Below are 15069 nucleotides of genomic sequence, written 5' to 3' on the forward strand. Positions count from 1 at the left end.
TCCTTTCACTTGATTTTTATGACTTAATATCTGTAAGAAATCATGATGGTATTGAGGGGACATTAAAGATTATCTTCAGTTTCAACCCCCTTGCCACATTCCAATGTCTGCAGAATTCTAGACTCATATAGTCTGTGTCTAACATGAGACCTGGCAAATGGGAATTTTAAGTATGTTCCTATGAATAAGGAGGCCAACACAGGTGGTATGTGAAGCATTTGCTAAGCTCATGCAACTGCAATCAATGGGATATTTCCCACCATTAGGGGAAAGGGCTGGAGCCAATGACATCCCAGCCACTTCTGGGCTAATGCTTGGACCCCAAGGATTGCCTGTCAAACACGGAAGGTAAATGGTCAGGGGAGAACACAATGTTCCATTAATGTTGCATCCTTGTATTGTGTAATGGGCCTTGCTGGACATGAACTCCTTTGTCAGACCATTCTCTGTAAAAACACTGAATAAAAGATATTCCTTTACCTTAAACCTCCATGGGGATTGTAAAATTAATGACAGCTGGTTTTCAATAGTTGTGAATGGCAGTGAAGTCCATATTCAGGGCTCAGGGCTTCTTCCTTACAGAAACAGCAACAATGTCCTAGCATGAGGACACGGATGACAGGATCCATCCCATACATATTCCCTTTAAAGCAGACATAAAATTGTTTAATAATCACCATTTTGTGAAAGTTGCATTGAGGTGTTTGTCATCTGGCAAAGCCGCCTTGTTTACTGGTCAGTTTTCATTTTTATGGCCTGTTAGATTAAATGGCATTTTTACCAGAAAATATCTCAATCAAAGTGTTTAGTAGTAGGGAGCATTTTGAAGTCAACTTAGCAAGCACTTTCAGTTCTTTCTAGTATTTGAAGTTCTTTGCCTATTGCATAAATTACAGGCCTAATGTACTCCCCTTACTCCCACACGTAAATTATACTGAAATTCAGTCTGTCTTCCCCAACCCTGAATTTGTTAATCACTTGGCTACTTCCGCAGTCATGAAACCTTGAGCTTGACACAATTCTTCTGAATGATCAAATTTCTTCCTTGTAGCCTTGTACTTTTTATTCAAACACTTTCCTATAGCACCCACTTTCATACTGCCATACTACATAAAGTTCTGGCCCGATTTTGGCTTGGGTCCCTTATTCAGCCAAGCGATGTGATTTTAAATACTATTTTTAAGATACTTAGTTTCTTGCAAACTATAGGGGGAGATGTTTGCTCATCAGGTTTTTTTCCCAGTGTGAAGCACTCATTTCCATTGGAAGAAAATAAAAATCCAGCCAACAAACAATATTTTATCTGTCTCTTCAATGAAAGAACCCCCTCATTGCCAAAGGGAGAATAAGGGAGAGGGACTGCTCTGTTTTTTTTTCAGTTTCAAGATGTTTGGCTTTTTTCTGCAGATGGGTACTACTCTTATCCTTTGGTGCTTGGAAACATGACTTTTCTACCCAGTTTACTTTTCATTTTATTCTTTTTTTGTTTTGCTGCTATTTATATAATACTGTTATATAATAAATATAAAATAATTTGTTTAATAAAGTGTTTAATTTGTTTAAATGTGTTTAAAAATTGTTTAAATAAATTTGTTTAATAAAAAACTATATAACTCTATAAAGAGAATAAGGGATTTGGTATCAGATGTAACAAATGGGTAAACCAATTCCTTCATTTTCTAAGTTTATTGGAACATTACTCCCTTTACAGAGAATTGTCTTTCATGTCATATGCAATACTTGAGAATCAGTGAAGGTGACTCATCTCTAAAGGAAAAGCCCCTTCTTTCTAAGCCTCTTCCTGCTTTACAGTTGCCTGTATTGTAGCAATTCCAGCAATTCCCTGGAGGGAAGGTGCTAGTGCTGGAGACAGGCCCTGTGTGTACCTGCACAGAGCACAGTCACTTTAGGCTCCTGTTTTATAACACTTCAAAATTATATCAATTCCAGAAAAATAGTTTTGATGTCATGTGAATGTGATCTTCAGAGAGTAAATTAAATGGGTTATAACTGTCTTCCCTAGTGAATTTATGGCGTGGGGAATTTCAGGTCAGCTCAGTTGACTGCCTCATTTTTCAAAGTGTTTCACTATGGGTTCTACATTTTCAGTTAAGCTGTTGCTATTTAAAAAGATGACTTCCATGTCATTTGCAAAGCATGTAGAAGCTGGAGGCAATTCAGCATTTTGACACTCTTAATTAACTGATGGCCTGTCATGAAAGTAGGTTGTAATTAAATGATATAGTAATTTTGGCCGTGCTGCCTTCCAAACTATTTTTATATCTCAGCAGAATAATTCAGGTGGTGACATCATGTCAGTATATGTGCTTCTCCTTCCTCAAAGCCTGCTCAGGAATTGTTACTCATGGTTTGCAATAGCTTTAAGAAAATAAATTCCAACCAGTTCTTGGTGAAAAAGGGAATAGAAATTTTTAAAATTTCCTGTCACAGACTGTTGCCTGTTATCCTGTTGGAGTCTGTGAAGATGATTTGTAATATGTGACAACATACGTGTCCTGTGAAAGAGACACACATTCAGGGTTTCTAGGGCAATCCACATGGGTTCATGAAAAATGGTGGAAGAAAAAGTTAATTCTGGTGGCTACAGAGCCTGAGCCTTGGGATGCTGGTCATTATTTGAGTAGGACTGTATTTGGATTTGGGCCTAAAGTACTTTTGACTAATGAAGATTAGGCTGTCTTCAACTAGAGGGGTGGGTGTTGAAATAAGAGTGCTTTTACTGGATAAGCAAACAGTTTTATGGAGGTATTCCAGGATGGACTTGTCCCTAACACAGCCTGACAGTGTTACTGTTCAGAAATGAGTGGGATTTGTCAGGAGACAGTAATACCCACTGCATTTTGAGCCAGGTTCTTTTGATGTCCATTTTCTGATGTGCTGCCCTGGGGAAATTTGCCATCTATTCATCTCTTCACTCCTCTAATAACATCCCTTGTGCCAGGCACATCATAATGCTGAATGCTGTGACTGAGACGTTACTATGAATATGCTGAAGATCCTTGCTTGGTGTACGATGAAACAATCTTTGGGGAATAAGTGAAACAAAAGAGTGTGTAGGATATCCTTTAATTCAATGAAGAATGTGGGTGGAGAAGTAATTGAAATGAGCAAGATGCATTGGATTTTCGTTAATGCCTTGAATACTTCAGGGTATACTTAAAGCTTTGTTATGTGTGTGTGTGTGTGTGTGAGAAACATTTCACTGCTCAAAGAATTGATGAAAGCAGGAGCCCATGTAAAGCAGGAGCCCATGTTTTACCATGTACCATTCTGTACCTGGCTCCCATCACACCTTTTCCCTGAGGTATTCTATAGGCACTGTATTCCCTGTGGTAGTTCTGATAGAGGAGAAATAACTCTATGAAGAATTATAAGCCTGTGTGTGGCTGACTGACAGCCACCTGCTGCTGAAAGCTACTGCACTGGCTGCCTTCCCTCTCTGTGCCCTCAGCAGTGGCAGCTATTTTTGACCCTCCCCTACAACAGTCACCATTTGCCTCAGTCAAGTGTGGTTAAATTCAAGCAACATGTTCCTGAGTTATTTAAGAAACAAAGATGTGCCTGCAATCTGCAGCACAGGTGTGTGAGCCTTTCTCCTTCAAAAGACAGCTTCAAATATTCTGTGCACAAAGGACGGTGGTTTTAATGCTCACTGCACCCACTGTCATTAAGGAGAATTTGGGAGGAAAAGACCAAGATGCCAACAGCAGATAAACGAAGAAAGTGTTGCAAAAGCGATGCCTGCCAGATTCTTTCAAGAATAAACTCCCTTTTGCTGGAGTTTTTCTCAATAACACCTTGAATCATTTAATTTCCAAAAATCATTAGCCAGAGCTTGAGAGTCATGTATGTCCATACATAGCAGCTATTCAGCTACCTCCAGTGCAACAAAGAAGGGAAATGCTTAAGATAACAATGAGCCAACTACATCTATCACGTCCTTTCAAGTTACAGTTCCTCCCTAAAGAAATCTCAGTTCTTCCTTTGAATCTAGAAAGATCTAAAGAATAAACTCATATATACATATTAGATAAAACCCTTCACGTAAGCATTGAAAAAAAAAAAAAAAAGGTACTGCAGACGAAGGTTTATACTTTTGTTTACTTACATCCTCAGAAAAAAGGCCCCTCAAACAACAAAACCAGCCAGACTGGAAACACATAGCTGCGTGGTCAAAGACAAGTTGACAAGGCTACACTTGGACTAAAAGCTTTGTCTGAAATGTATTTCCTACCTCAAACAGAAATGATAAGCTTCATGGAAAATGTAGGCCCTCACTGCTCCTACTGTCCCTCATGCTCTGCCTTCCTCTGCCCCAACACTCCTCAGGCTCCTTCTCTCTGCATCGTCCCTTCTCCTTCCGAGACTAGCAGCTTTCCCTCTCCTCCCTCAGGTTCACAGACCTGCAGATCTGGAGGAATTGGTGAAAGAAATAATGAGAAAAAATGATATTGTAGTATTCCCCCTCAGGGCCCCAGTGCTGCACACCAATGTCACGGGGCACGGGGAAGGGATGCGTCCCTGTTTGCTGTGCTCTGGCAGCACAGGCTATACAAGGAGCCTTACAAATATACAAATAGCAGTTTCTGACCTTCATCTGTTTATTTTGTCTATGTTCCCACCTTGGACTTTGAATTCTATTTAGGTACCTTCCACAGAACCACAGAACAGCAGAGCTTCTCTAACTCGGTGACATGGCACCCTCAGCTCTGCCCATAACCCTCATCCTGTCAATAGGGATAGGACTGAGGAATTAAACGCTGCAAATGACACACCATATAAAGATGCAGAGAAACTTGTGATTTAAAGATAAATTGAAAACATCATAATTTTTACAGAAGAAGGATAAGGAGGTACATAGCAGAGATAAACAGAATTGAGGATTACACAGAGAACAATTTTTCTTAGATGAGGAAAAAAAGGGATATTAAGTTAAATTGTACAGTAGAGCATTTACATCTGCTGGAAGAAAATACTTTTAAAGTGCCACAATTAGTGCATGGAACTCACTGTTACAAGACATCACAGACTGAAATGGGATTGAAAATGATTGGATGTTTTTCTGTGTAAAATGTGTCTCCATTTATATAAGTACAATGATGAACAGATTTATTTAATTTGTGTACTGAATCTGTAAAAAATTCTGACAGCTTTTTTGGTCATAGAATATAGTTATGCTGGAACAAAAAAAAGAAAAGACACATCAAAAGATATCACTTCAACAGTCATAATAATGAGTTATTTAATAATACCGATGTTGATGTGATTTTTCAATTTGCAACAGTTTTATTTTGCACTGTATGTAATTAAAATCAAGTCAAGTTTGAATTGTAGTGTTTTGATTTCTCTAATATTCTTTTATCCATACAATTTTCCTTGCATCTGAAGCACTGACATTCAAGAGAGAGGGTTTCTGTTCACAAAAACAGTCATTCAAAAATCCACCACAAAACATCCTCTGTGCTACTGTTTGCTGGTGGAATTCCTCTCTGCCATTGTCTGGTGGGGTTTGCTCCCAGCCAACCCATTTCCTAAGCCTTGCTTCTAGGAGTGAGTGCCCCAAGCATGTTCACTGAAGCCCACACAAATGCCTGAGATGTTATTTGTGAGCTTCTAAGCTTCATTGTAGGGCCATTTCTGGTCTAGGTTGGAGACTCTCAGTTTAAAAATCACCTGTTCTTCATCATTGTGCTTCCTACTGGCCATGAAGTGTAGAAATGTTGGTTCATATGGAGATGTGTGTAGGGCTGTCAACAACTCAGAAACTTGTTATAGAAGTTGTCAGATAGTTCTTTATAGAGTTGTGCTGGGCCCTCCCTCCTCACTATTATACCACACTTAAGGCAGGCTTTTTTGACCAAATTGGCATGAATTATGACTTTTATCCAAACAATGAGAATCTCAATTCTCCTGCCTTCCACCATCCTCTGGCACAGCTCCAACATTACTCCTGGAGTACTATCAGCCTATCTCTTGTAAAATGAGTTCTACAATTCCAGGTCAAATTCTTAAATACATTTTTTGAGTGATAATGAGCAGGTTGTTTAATCCTCACAGGGCAACTAGCAGGTTTCAACTATTTGTAAATTACTTTCAAATCTTCAAATGGAAAATACATATCTGTCAGCATTTTAGGGAGATGAAGTTCTGGAGATGGATTTAATGTTTCAAACTCCTATTCAGTTTTGAATCTCAAAGTTCTTTTGTCTCAGTGAACCAGAAGGCACATATTTAGGTGGTGATTTCATCTCTTCCAAATGATGGCTTTTCATGTTATCATTATAATAACCTTTCTTGTAAGAGAATCTCAAAGTAGTTTCACAGACCTTCCTTAGGACTCACAGAAAACTTACTCATGCTGTAGATATTACTACTTTTACTGCACATAGCGAGAGGGGATCCAGGGGGGTTAAATGTCACTCAGCAAAGCAGCAAAGAGTTGAACAAGAACCTGTTTCTCCCAATTCCAGATCCTGGCAGGTTTTTTGTTACTGAGCACAGACATCTGGAATAGCCTCACAAATACATGAACCCCATGAGTATTCACTAAAGCCACTTCCAGCTTCTGGCCAGAGCAGGAAGGTAATCAAAAAGGTACTTAAGCATTTCCAGGGCTTCTAAATACAGATGAATAGAAAAATAAACAATAAGAATTAAATGATCCAGTTGTTTATTGGAACTACTGAATCCTGTAATTTGACTTCTTGTTTAGCAGAGGCTTTCAAATTACCTGAGTATCATATCTCATGCTCAAATACCAAGTCTAAATAACAACCCTTGAAAAGTTGTCCTGTGAGTATGAGTTTGCACATGGATTTTTGTCTTCACCCTCTCATCTCTTCCTTGCACTAACCTCAGCCCTGCCATGATGAGGATCACCCTGCGACCACAACGACTTCAGCTCCCTCCACATTCTCTGCAAGGCCAGGGCACTGACTGGCAAACTGGCTGCTGTCACACTGAGTATGGACCAGCAGAGTTGGACTTGCTTTGGATCAGCCCCTCTGTGTCTGGCCACGGATTGATACAAAAATTGTGAGAACTAAATTTCCTTTGAAACTTAACACTTTTTCGGCTGTGGCAGAAACTGGCCAAGAGATTCTAAAGATACAGGAAGGAGGGAGGAGGAGAGAAAGGCAAACAATTTAATTGAGTAAATGTTATTTCCTCATGAAGTTTGGTCTAATAATATAAAATGGGTGCCAGAGGGAGAGAAATAGAAAAAAATGAGATGTGCTTGAAGTCCAAAGCCCTTGCTCAAGCTTCCATAGAGGTTTAAAAGATAGAGACACAGATTTCTTAGAGACTCTAGGCCAGTGCCTGGAGTATGGACAGAAAAGTGATGGATGTTTCAAGATTTAGCCAGCATAGACAGTAAAGAAGTTATACCCTTTCCAAATGCATAACCAATTGAGTTTACTGTTGAAAAGGATTACCATGCAATCTCTTTTTCTTTTTTTCCTTTTTCTTTTTCTTTTTCTTTTTCTTTTTCTTTTTCTTTTTCTTTTTCTTTTTCTTTTTCTTTTCCTTTTCCTTTTTTTTTTTTCTTTTCCTAAGGATACATGGCACATTTAAAATTTAAACTGGACAAAATAAGAATAGATATTCAGCATGGAATGACTCTAAACTGACTCACACAATCACAATGAGATGGTGACCTAGAAGGCCTTTTTCCTTCCAAGAGATTAAGTCCTATCTGGTGGAAAATGCATCATAGATTAATTAAGTGCCCATGTATTAGTGGCTTTATCGTATGACTCACTAATACTGAGTTAACCTTAATATAGGATTCTGAGAATCTTAAGCCAGGGATTTTATTGATTCACATTGTTCTGATGCAGGTAGTACTTGAGTTTAATGGATGAAGACTGCACAGAATTTAGAAAAATCAAAGATTCAAGGCCGATGAGGTAATCAAAACGTATTAAGACAGACACCACCGGAGCTGGGCCAGTCCCTCAGCCACTAGAGGGCAAAGCCACAGCACTGCAGTCGGCAGCGCCGTCTGCTCGCCTCTTTCCAAGGGTGTTACCAGCGACGGCGTCTATTTTACAACAAAAACTGGTTAAATGATCTCTATGCCCTTCACTAGGAGCAGCGTTAGTAATGAATACTTAGAGCATTGTTTCTGTCAGAGTGTGGCATGCAGGCAGTTATTAGCAACTGTGTGGAAAAAAAGCCAACATTTTCTTCCATGGAACTGTGAATAAAAGCTTCAGTCACTCAAGAGGTTTGGACTCTTAGGCTCACAGCACAGGACTTTCCTACTCAAGATCTTGCATATCACTAGAAGGCTGAGCACTTGTAACGGGAACTATGTTAGGAAAGTCATGAACATTGTGCCAACAAGGTTTCCTAGTTTTTTGATGGTACCAGAACAGACCGAGAGACTCGAATGTTTCGATGACAGATTTTGGAGACATCCAGAGCCTTATGTACAATCCCCTACCCAGGTCAGCCTTTGACCTTCTAATATTAAGAATTCTTGCTCTCTCCACTGGTTCTTGCCCTCTCCCATGCATGTTATCAAGCATCTATTCTCTGCTCACACTAAATTTCTCACTGCACTTGTCAAAGAGCAGGCCTGGGTCAGCTTTGGTGTGGACCTGAGAGACTGCTTGGAACAAGATCACTGTGCTGTCTGTGACAGTGGCCAGAAGCACATGCCAGAGGAAGAGTTCAGTAGCAGGATAATCATATAGTCACACTTGTCAGGAGTAACCACCCAGGTTCCAGCAAAGTATGTCTCAGGCTTCCTGAGTGAGAAAAGTTATCTTGGCATGCAATATGCTTCAAAGGCTTTGCCTTCTGTGAAGGAGTCCACCCATCCCTTGAACCATTGTAAACATTGCCATCCCCACGGCTGCTCCCATCATGTGCTGAGCAGCACATGAGCTGTGTCAGATGATGCTGAAAGAGATGACAGGCTGCTACTTCTTAGTGCCCTAGGAAATCAACTTCTGCATAGACAAGCAGCCAGAATCCTCAGCTTCAGACACAGAGTTCTACCTCCCGGGGAGCAGACTTACAGGGCTGAACTCCTGCTTCTGTTAAAATTAAGTTTTTACAGCCTCCTGATTTTGACATTCCCAGTGCTGGGAAATCCAGCTTGTCCCATCCTAAACTGTCCTGGTGATTAATTATCTTCCCTGGTAGAAGACCTCACAGGAAGATGAATACATCTGCATACACTTACTGAATCTTGGAGGTCCTTAAAACCTGTGATTGAGCCACCCATTCGCCTTCTTTTTTCACACTGAAATAAATTGAACCTTTTCACTTTCAGTCTAAATCATTCTTATTGATCTTCTCTGAACCATCTCTTTTTCAGCTTCTGTTAAGGAATTAAGGAATTTGGGTATCAGACGTCAGGATAAGTGGGCACAGAAAGTATTAGAAAAATAAATACAGACATCTTTCTATATTCTCCTATTTATAAACCCAAAGACTGCATTATCCTCGTGGCTACAGCACCACACCGCCTGATTATTTTCTTCTGATTATATGTGATGATTCTTGAGGTTTTTGAGCATTAAATTGTAGAAGCACAAATTCCTTCATCCTATAATCACTCCCTCTATTCCTTGGTACACGTTTTTACATTTGGCTGTACAGAAATGCACATTACTTGTTATCAAGCTGTCTCAGCTACTTTGCAGTATGACTTGTTATTTATGAATCTCTATTGCTTACATCACTTGCAAACTCATTAAATGATGATTTTATGTTTTTCTTAAAACCATTAATATCAATACAATGCAGTGTAGAACTAATTGCCATAGCATGCAGAAACATATTCTTTGATGAGGACTTTTTATTTTCCCACTTTGTAACTGTCAGTTATAGTCTCAACAGTTTAATAAGTGCTGTGATGAGTCAGTTTCATTTTGGCTTCTTAATTAAAATGCTGCAAGTTACCAGAACAAATATTTTGCAGACCTACTTACCTTCATCAACCAAACTTGTAATGCCATTTAAAAAATCAGATTATTTTTGCAAGATTTATTTTCCAAATTAATTTGCATTTATTGTGTTTCCACCCTTTAATTCTTTTTTAATCAAGTAATGTAGATAATGTCCCATTTTATTACCCAAAATTCTTGTCAGTCTGGCAGGTTATAACTACCTTGGTCATCTTGCTTACCCTTTTAAAATATTGGTACAATATTTCATCCAGTCCTCTGGAACTTTAACAGTGTTCCAAGATTTATTGAAAATCCTCATTAATGGTCTAAAGATACTCTGTGCCAGTGCTTTTAAAACTTTTGGATGCAAGTTACCTGGACCTGCTGAGCCAACTTCATTAGCTTCTGTTTAAGATCCTCCTCAGTGCTTGTTGTAATGGAATGTATTTCATCATCGTCATCATCATCAGATATTTGTGTATCATATGTCTCTTCCCCAAAACCAGACCAGGAATAGTAATTCTGCCTTTCCTACACTGTTGTTAACCACTCCACTAATTCTACCCAGGAACTGAGTGAAGCCATGATGAAACTTCCTTTTGTTCAGGTTTCTGCAAGTTTCACCACGTAGTTAAAAAATCCTCTTATTTGTCCTTAACTCTATTGTTCAAAGATTACTCTGGCAACATTTTGAATCCCTAGAATTCTCTGGAACTCCTAGATCCCAGAGTACACACGTTATTATACACATCTTTGTATTGATCCCATAACTAAGTGCTGCTCCCTGCAATGAGGGCACCTCAGAGGTTCCCCTCACTGTTCTAACTTTGGTCCTCTCATCCCCTTTCCTATGCCCTGCCTTCTGCAAATTGGAGTATCCTCTTCTCTCTACTCTCCTTTATGCCTTTTCCTTGGTAGCTTCTCATAAAGAGCTGGGAAAAAGTAGCAAAATATTTGGGAAAAGAGGTGGCAAGCTCAATAGCAAGCTGTCATGTGGGATAGTATCAGGCAGCCCTTGTTACGACAATGCTGTGGAGGTTCACAGAGATGGAAGAGCTGCAGATATATTTTGGAGAGTTTGCAGCTCGGACTCCTATGCCAAATGAAAGGTCATGGTCCATGTCTTACAGCCTTGCTGTGCCTTGGGATCAAAATAATTGGTTTAGTTTGTACACAGCGTTTCTCACTATCAATATTGAAATGTTTCCTCTTCTAGCAGAGGGAGCACATCGAGAACACAAGATGGGCAGTCTCTGTGATCTAAGCTCAGGTGTCTGGCACCACAGCTGCCTGGAGCAGCACCCTGGAGTTTGTAGTGTTTGCAGCTCCTCTAGATACATCTTCATTAGGAACATGTCACATGGCATCCAAGATACCCCGGAGGAATGAGACCATGTCCCATCACCCATCACCCTAACAGAGATGATTCCTACTGCTCCTAACTCCTGTTTTGCATGCTTTCATGTGTCAGCCTTCTTGCAAAACAGCCAGTTATGATACCCTTCAGGAAAAACCTCTCTGTGTTTGGTGAGAAGACATCCCAATGAATGGCTGCATCCAGAGGAATAAAAGTAGAACAAAATTATGGTAGTGATATGCCTCTGTGAGACATTCATAGATGGCAAAGCTATGCACTTGCATGCATTTGGCCAGAGGTTACGGAGTGTTACGCTGCTCAGTCTTTAATTAATTTCCTTTATTTTATTGGTCATATTCTATGTTTGTCAGTCTGAGGTGTTTCATGAGAACCATTTTGAGGACAGTAATTATGTATTGCACCAATCTGAACCCCTCATCTGTGCTTCACAAGCATGACACTACTAATTGTTAAAGAGATAGCAAGTTGGGGTTAACCAGGAATGCTTTATGGGAGAAAATAAATTCCATCTCCATTAACATGCTACTCCCAGCTATGATGGATGAGCATTTTTTATCTCCTCAGCTATTTGCCCATGGATTGATGATTCAGTTGATTGGGAGTATCTCATATTTTCTGCTTGAAAAGCACATAGTTGTACCAGAATCAATGAATAAACATTAAGTGCTTCCCTTTCATTTAAAGCAGGATGGGCTGATGCTCTTGCAGCAAGGAGGCCTAGATTTTATCACCGGGGCTCATTACACTGCATTCACTGACATATGTGGGAAGTTAATGGAGAAGCCAAACCTGCTGGAAACCGATGGCCTGTAAGTGTGAAGGCTTGGGAAGAAGGAATGGGCGTGAAACTGCATTAGCAGCCACCACACTCACCTTTCCCTCCTTTCTGGGCTGACATGGCACAGCTGCGGCTGGGAGGTCACAGACCTGCACAAAGGCGAGGGGAGAGCGACTCCTTCCCATTCCCCTGGCACCAAGCGAGCCTTTCGTGAGGGGAAATCGAGATGAGTGGTTCCTGAGGCGAGAGATGTGGTGTTCCTGAGGCGAGGGGTTCCTAAGGAGAGCGATGAGGGTTCCTGAGGTGAGGAAAGAGAGGTTCCTGAGGCGAGGGATGGGGTGTTCCTGAGGTGAGGGGTTCCTGAGGCAAGAGGTTCCTGAGACGAGGAATGAGGGCTTCGTGAGGCGCTGGGCGCTCGCTCGCCCGGGTGAGGCCGCAGGCGGCGGTGAGGGCGCGCTGTGCCGGTTCGCAGCCCGGGACCGGCCGCCCCCGCCGGACCGCGGCACACGCCGGGAGTGGTATTGTGACATTTCCCTGGAGTTGCCGAGCGCCCGCAGCCAGGCGGAGAGTCCCGCTCCCGGCATGGGCGGCCGCCTCCTCTTGCAGAGAGAATGGGTGAGACTCCGGGCGCAATGTCACGGGTTGGCGTACCCTGTCAGCTCGCTATCGCGGCTCCTGTGGCAACGAGCGTGTTTGTTTGTTGTTGTTTGGTGGTTTGTTTGTTGCCTTTTTTGTTGGTTTTTTGTTTGTTTTTTTTTTAATTTCGGGAAGCCTCTTTGCTGAGGATTGAACGGGTGTGCCAGCGGATGGCTCTGGGCCTCGCACCTCTCGGGGCGGCTGAGGGCGTCCCGCAGGATGGAGTCCCTCTCCGACTGTGGAGAGACTTATCATGAAACGGCGAAATAACACATGTTCGGCTCCCAGCCGCGAGTCCTTCTGTCCAGGTTTTGTGGAGTGGTCACACTACACACACTGCAGCCGCTGCCCGGAGGCGCATCCATCCCTCGGCCGCGGGGCACCGGCAGCGCCCGGTGGCGGCGGTGGGTTCCCGATGCCGCCCCTGCCTGTGGGTGTGTGTGTGGCTGCGGGGTCCCTTCGGGGACAGAGCGGGCGGCTGCTCCCGCTGTCTGCCCGCTGTGGGGGTGCCGTGGCGGACCCCGGGGCCCGGTGCGGCGCTGCCGGCGCGGACTCCGCGGGGCGGGGGCGCGGCAGCTCCGCGCCGCCTCCCCGGCGGTGCCGCAGTGCCGTGCGCTGCCGCCGGGGCCGGGCAGGGGGCGCTGCTGCCGGGCGCTGCGGCGGCCTTGGCCGCGGAGGCAGCGAGCGAACCCGGCTGGCGGCGGCGAGGGCGCGCCGGCCCCCAGCGCTGCCGGGGCGGACCCGGCGGATCCCCCTCGCCATGCAGACCCGGCGGCGCCTGCTGCCTCCCGAGGTGAGTGAGCGGCGTCCGGCGCGCCGCCCGCGGGCCCGTGAGGCCGGGGTGCCCCGCTCCCCAGGCCCCTGCCGCCCGCAGCGCGGCCCCGCGGGCGGGCGGGCGGGAAGGGCTCCGGTGCCTCGGTGGAGCCGCCGTATCGCCGATAGCGCCCTGGGCCTGCGGGCTCCGGGCGCCCCCTCGCCCCGCCGCCCTTGTCCTCCGCACGCCACCAAGGGGAAGGCAGCGGTCTCCCCCCAGCCCTCCCCGCCGGCCGCCGCGGTCCTCCGAGCCCCCTCCCCGCCGTTCCTCCTCCGTCCCTGGGCGTCCGGACCGGGTGACGCGCTCGCCCGGGGCACCTTTCTCCCCGAGCGATCCCGGGGATGGGGAAGGAGCTGCTGCTCCCCCCGGGACGCCCCGGTACCGGCGCGGGGCAGGGCGAGGTTGTGCCCGAGCAGCCGCGGCTGCCGGCCCGGGCAGGGGAGGATCCCTGTTTGCATCTCGTGCCCTTTTTATGGCCTGATCTCCGCTCTCTCCCCGGGCAGGGAATGTTACTTGCTCATCACGATGTGTAACAAGTCACTCCTGCAATGGTGGTAGTGGTGGAGGGGGATGGGGAGAGCGGGCGGGATGCGTTTTATAACATCTCTAATTACGTGAAATTGTGGTCATGTCTCACTCTAAGAATAACTGGCACTCTTGGCATGTCAGACTTTTTGCAGAGGTGGGCTAGTTTCTTGCTCATAAACGTTATGGCTAAATAGGTGCTTATGGCAGAGCGTGGCTCAAGAAATGTTTTTATCTTCTTAACCAGAGAGAGAAAGAAGTAGCAGATGGAAATTGATAGACTTTGTTTTCATGTTAACGATCTTCTTTATTTATAGAGAGGATATTCCTTATTATTTTATGACGGAGGTTTTTCAGAGGGTTTCATTTTTACACGTAATTTCATTCAGTTCAGTATATTAAAAGTTAACTGAATTCTGTCACTCTTCTTATTAAGTGTGGTTGTCTCAGATTAGAATTTCTGAATAACACTGCCCTCAGTTTTTGGGTCCAGACTGAACCTAAACCTGGAAGGAGCCATGTAAAAACAAATAAAATAGTCACAATGAAAAAGATTCTCTACCTGAATAAAAGCTTTTATTTTCTTTGGGCAACATTTAACTGACTAGGCAAGGCTTTAAAACGTTGTAATTAACTTCCATTAGCAAGTAATTTTTGATTGCATGGAACAAATCCAGATTTTAGATACACCTTCAGAGGCTGAAACATCCAAATCCTTTGTTACTGCCTGAACCCTCCGTGTGCTTCTTTTTATAAAGTTACGGCATGTGATGCAAAATGAGAAGAACAGTCTCCTTGACCCAAGAGAGACAAATTTAAAAATCTCTTCAGAGGTTTGGGGAATCTGAAATGGAAGCTGAAGAAGGGTCTAAAATTTCAAACAAGCCTCTCTTTCTAACTGAAGCCCTGATCAGCGCTGAACAAGTTACCATGTTCTGACAGACTGCGATTTATTTGAATTGCTTTATGGTGCCTCCTTTAGCGTGTGAGAAAGGAAGAAACCCACCCCAAA

General features: G+C 43.5%; 1 protein-coding gene across 3 annotated transcripts in view; it reads left to right on the forward strand.

Annotated features, from left to right (window-relative positions):
• Nucleotides 1-12105: 12105 nt before the first annotated feature.
• Nucleotides 12106-15069, forward strand: part of ZFYVE9 (zinc finger FYVE-type containing 9) — a 57223-nt gene continuing 54259 nt past the window's right edge. Inside the window, exon 1 of one of the 3 annotated variants that reach the window (XM_023932412.2) lies at nucleotides 12106-12385. The gene's annotated coding sequence lies outside the window, so the exon portion shown is untranslated. Of the gene's footprint in view, nucleotides 12386-12433; nucleotides 12698-13347; nucleotides 13512-15069 lie in introns of those variants that run through there. The other 2 variants (XM_086842086.1, XM_086842085.1) reach the window with 2 other exon arrangements.

This window comes from Cyanistes caeruleus, chromosome 9, assembly GCF_971803275.1.
Source record: "Cyanistes caeruleus chromosome 9, bCyaCae1.hap1.1, whole genome shotgun sequence".
In the NCBI taxonomy this organism is placed as follows: Eukaryota; Metazoa; Chordata; class Aves; order Passeriformes; family Paridae; genus Cyanistes; species Cyanistes caeruleus.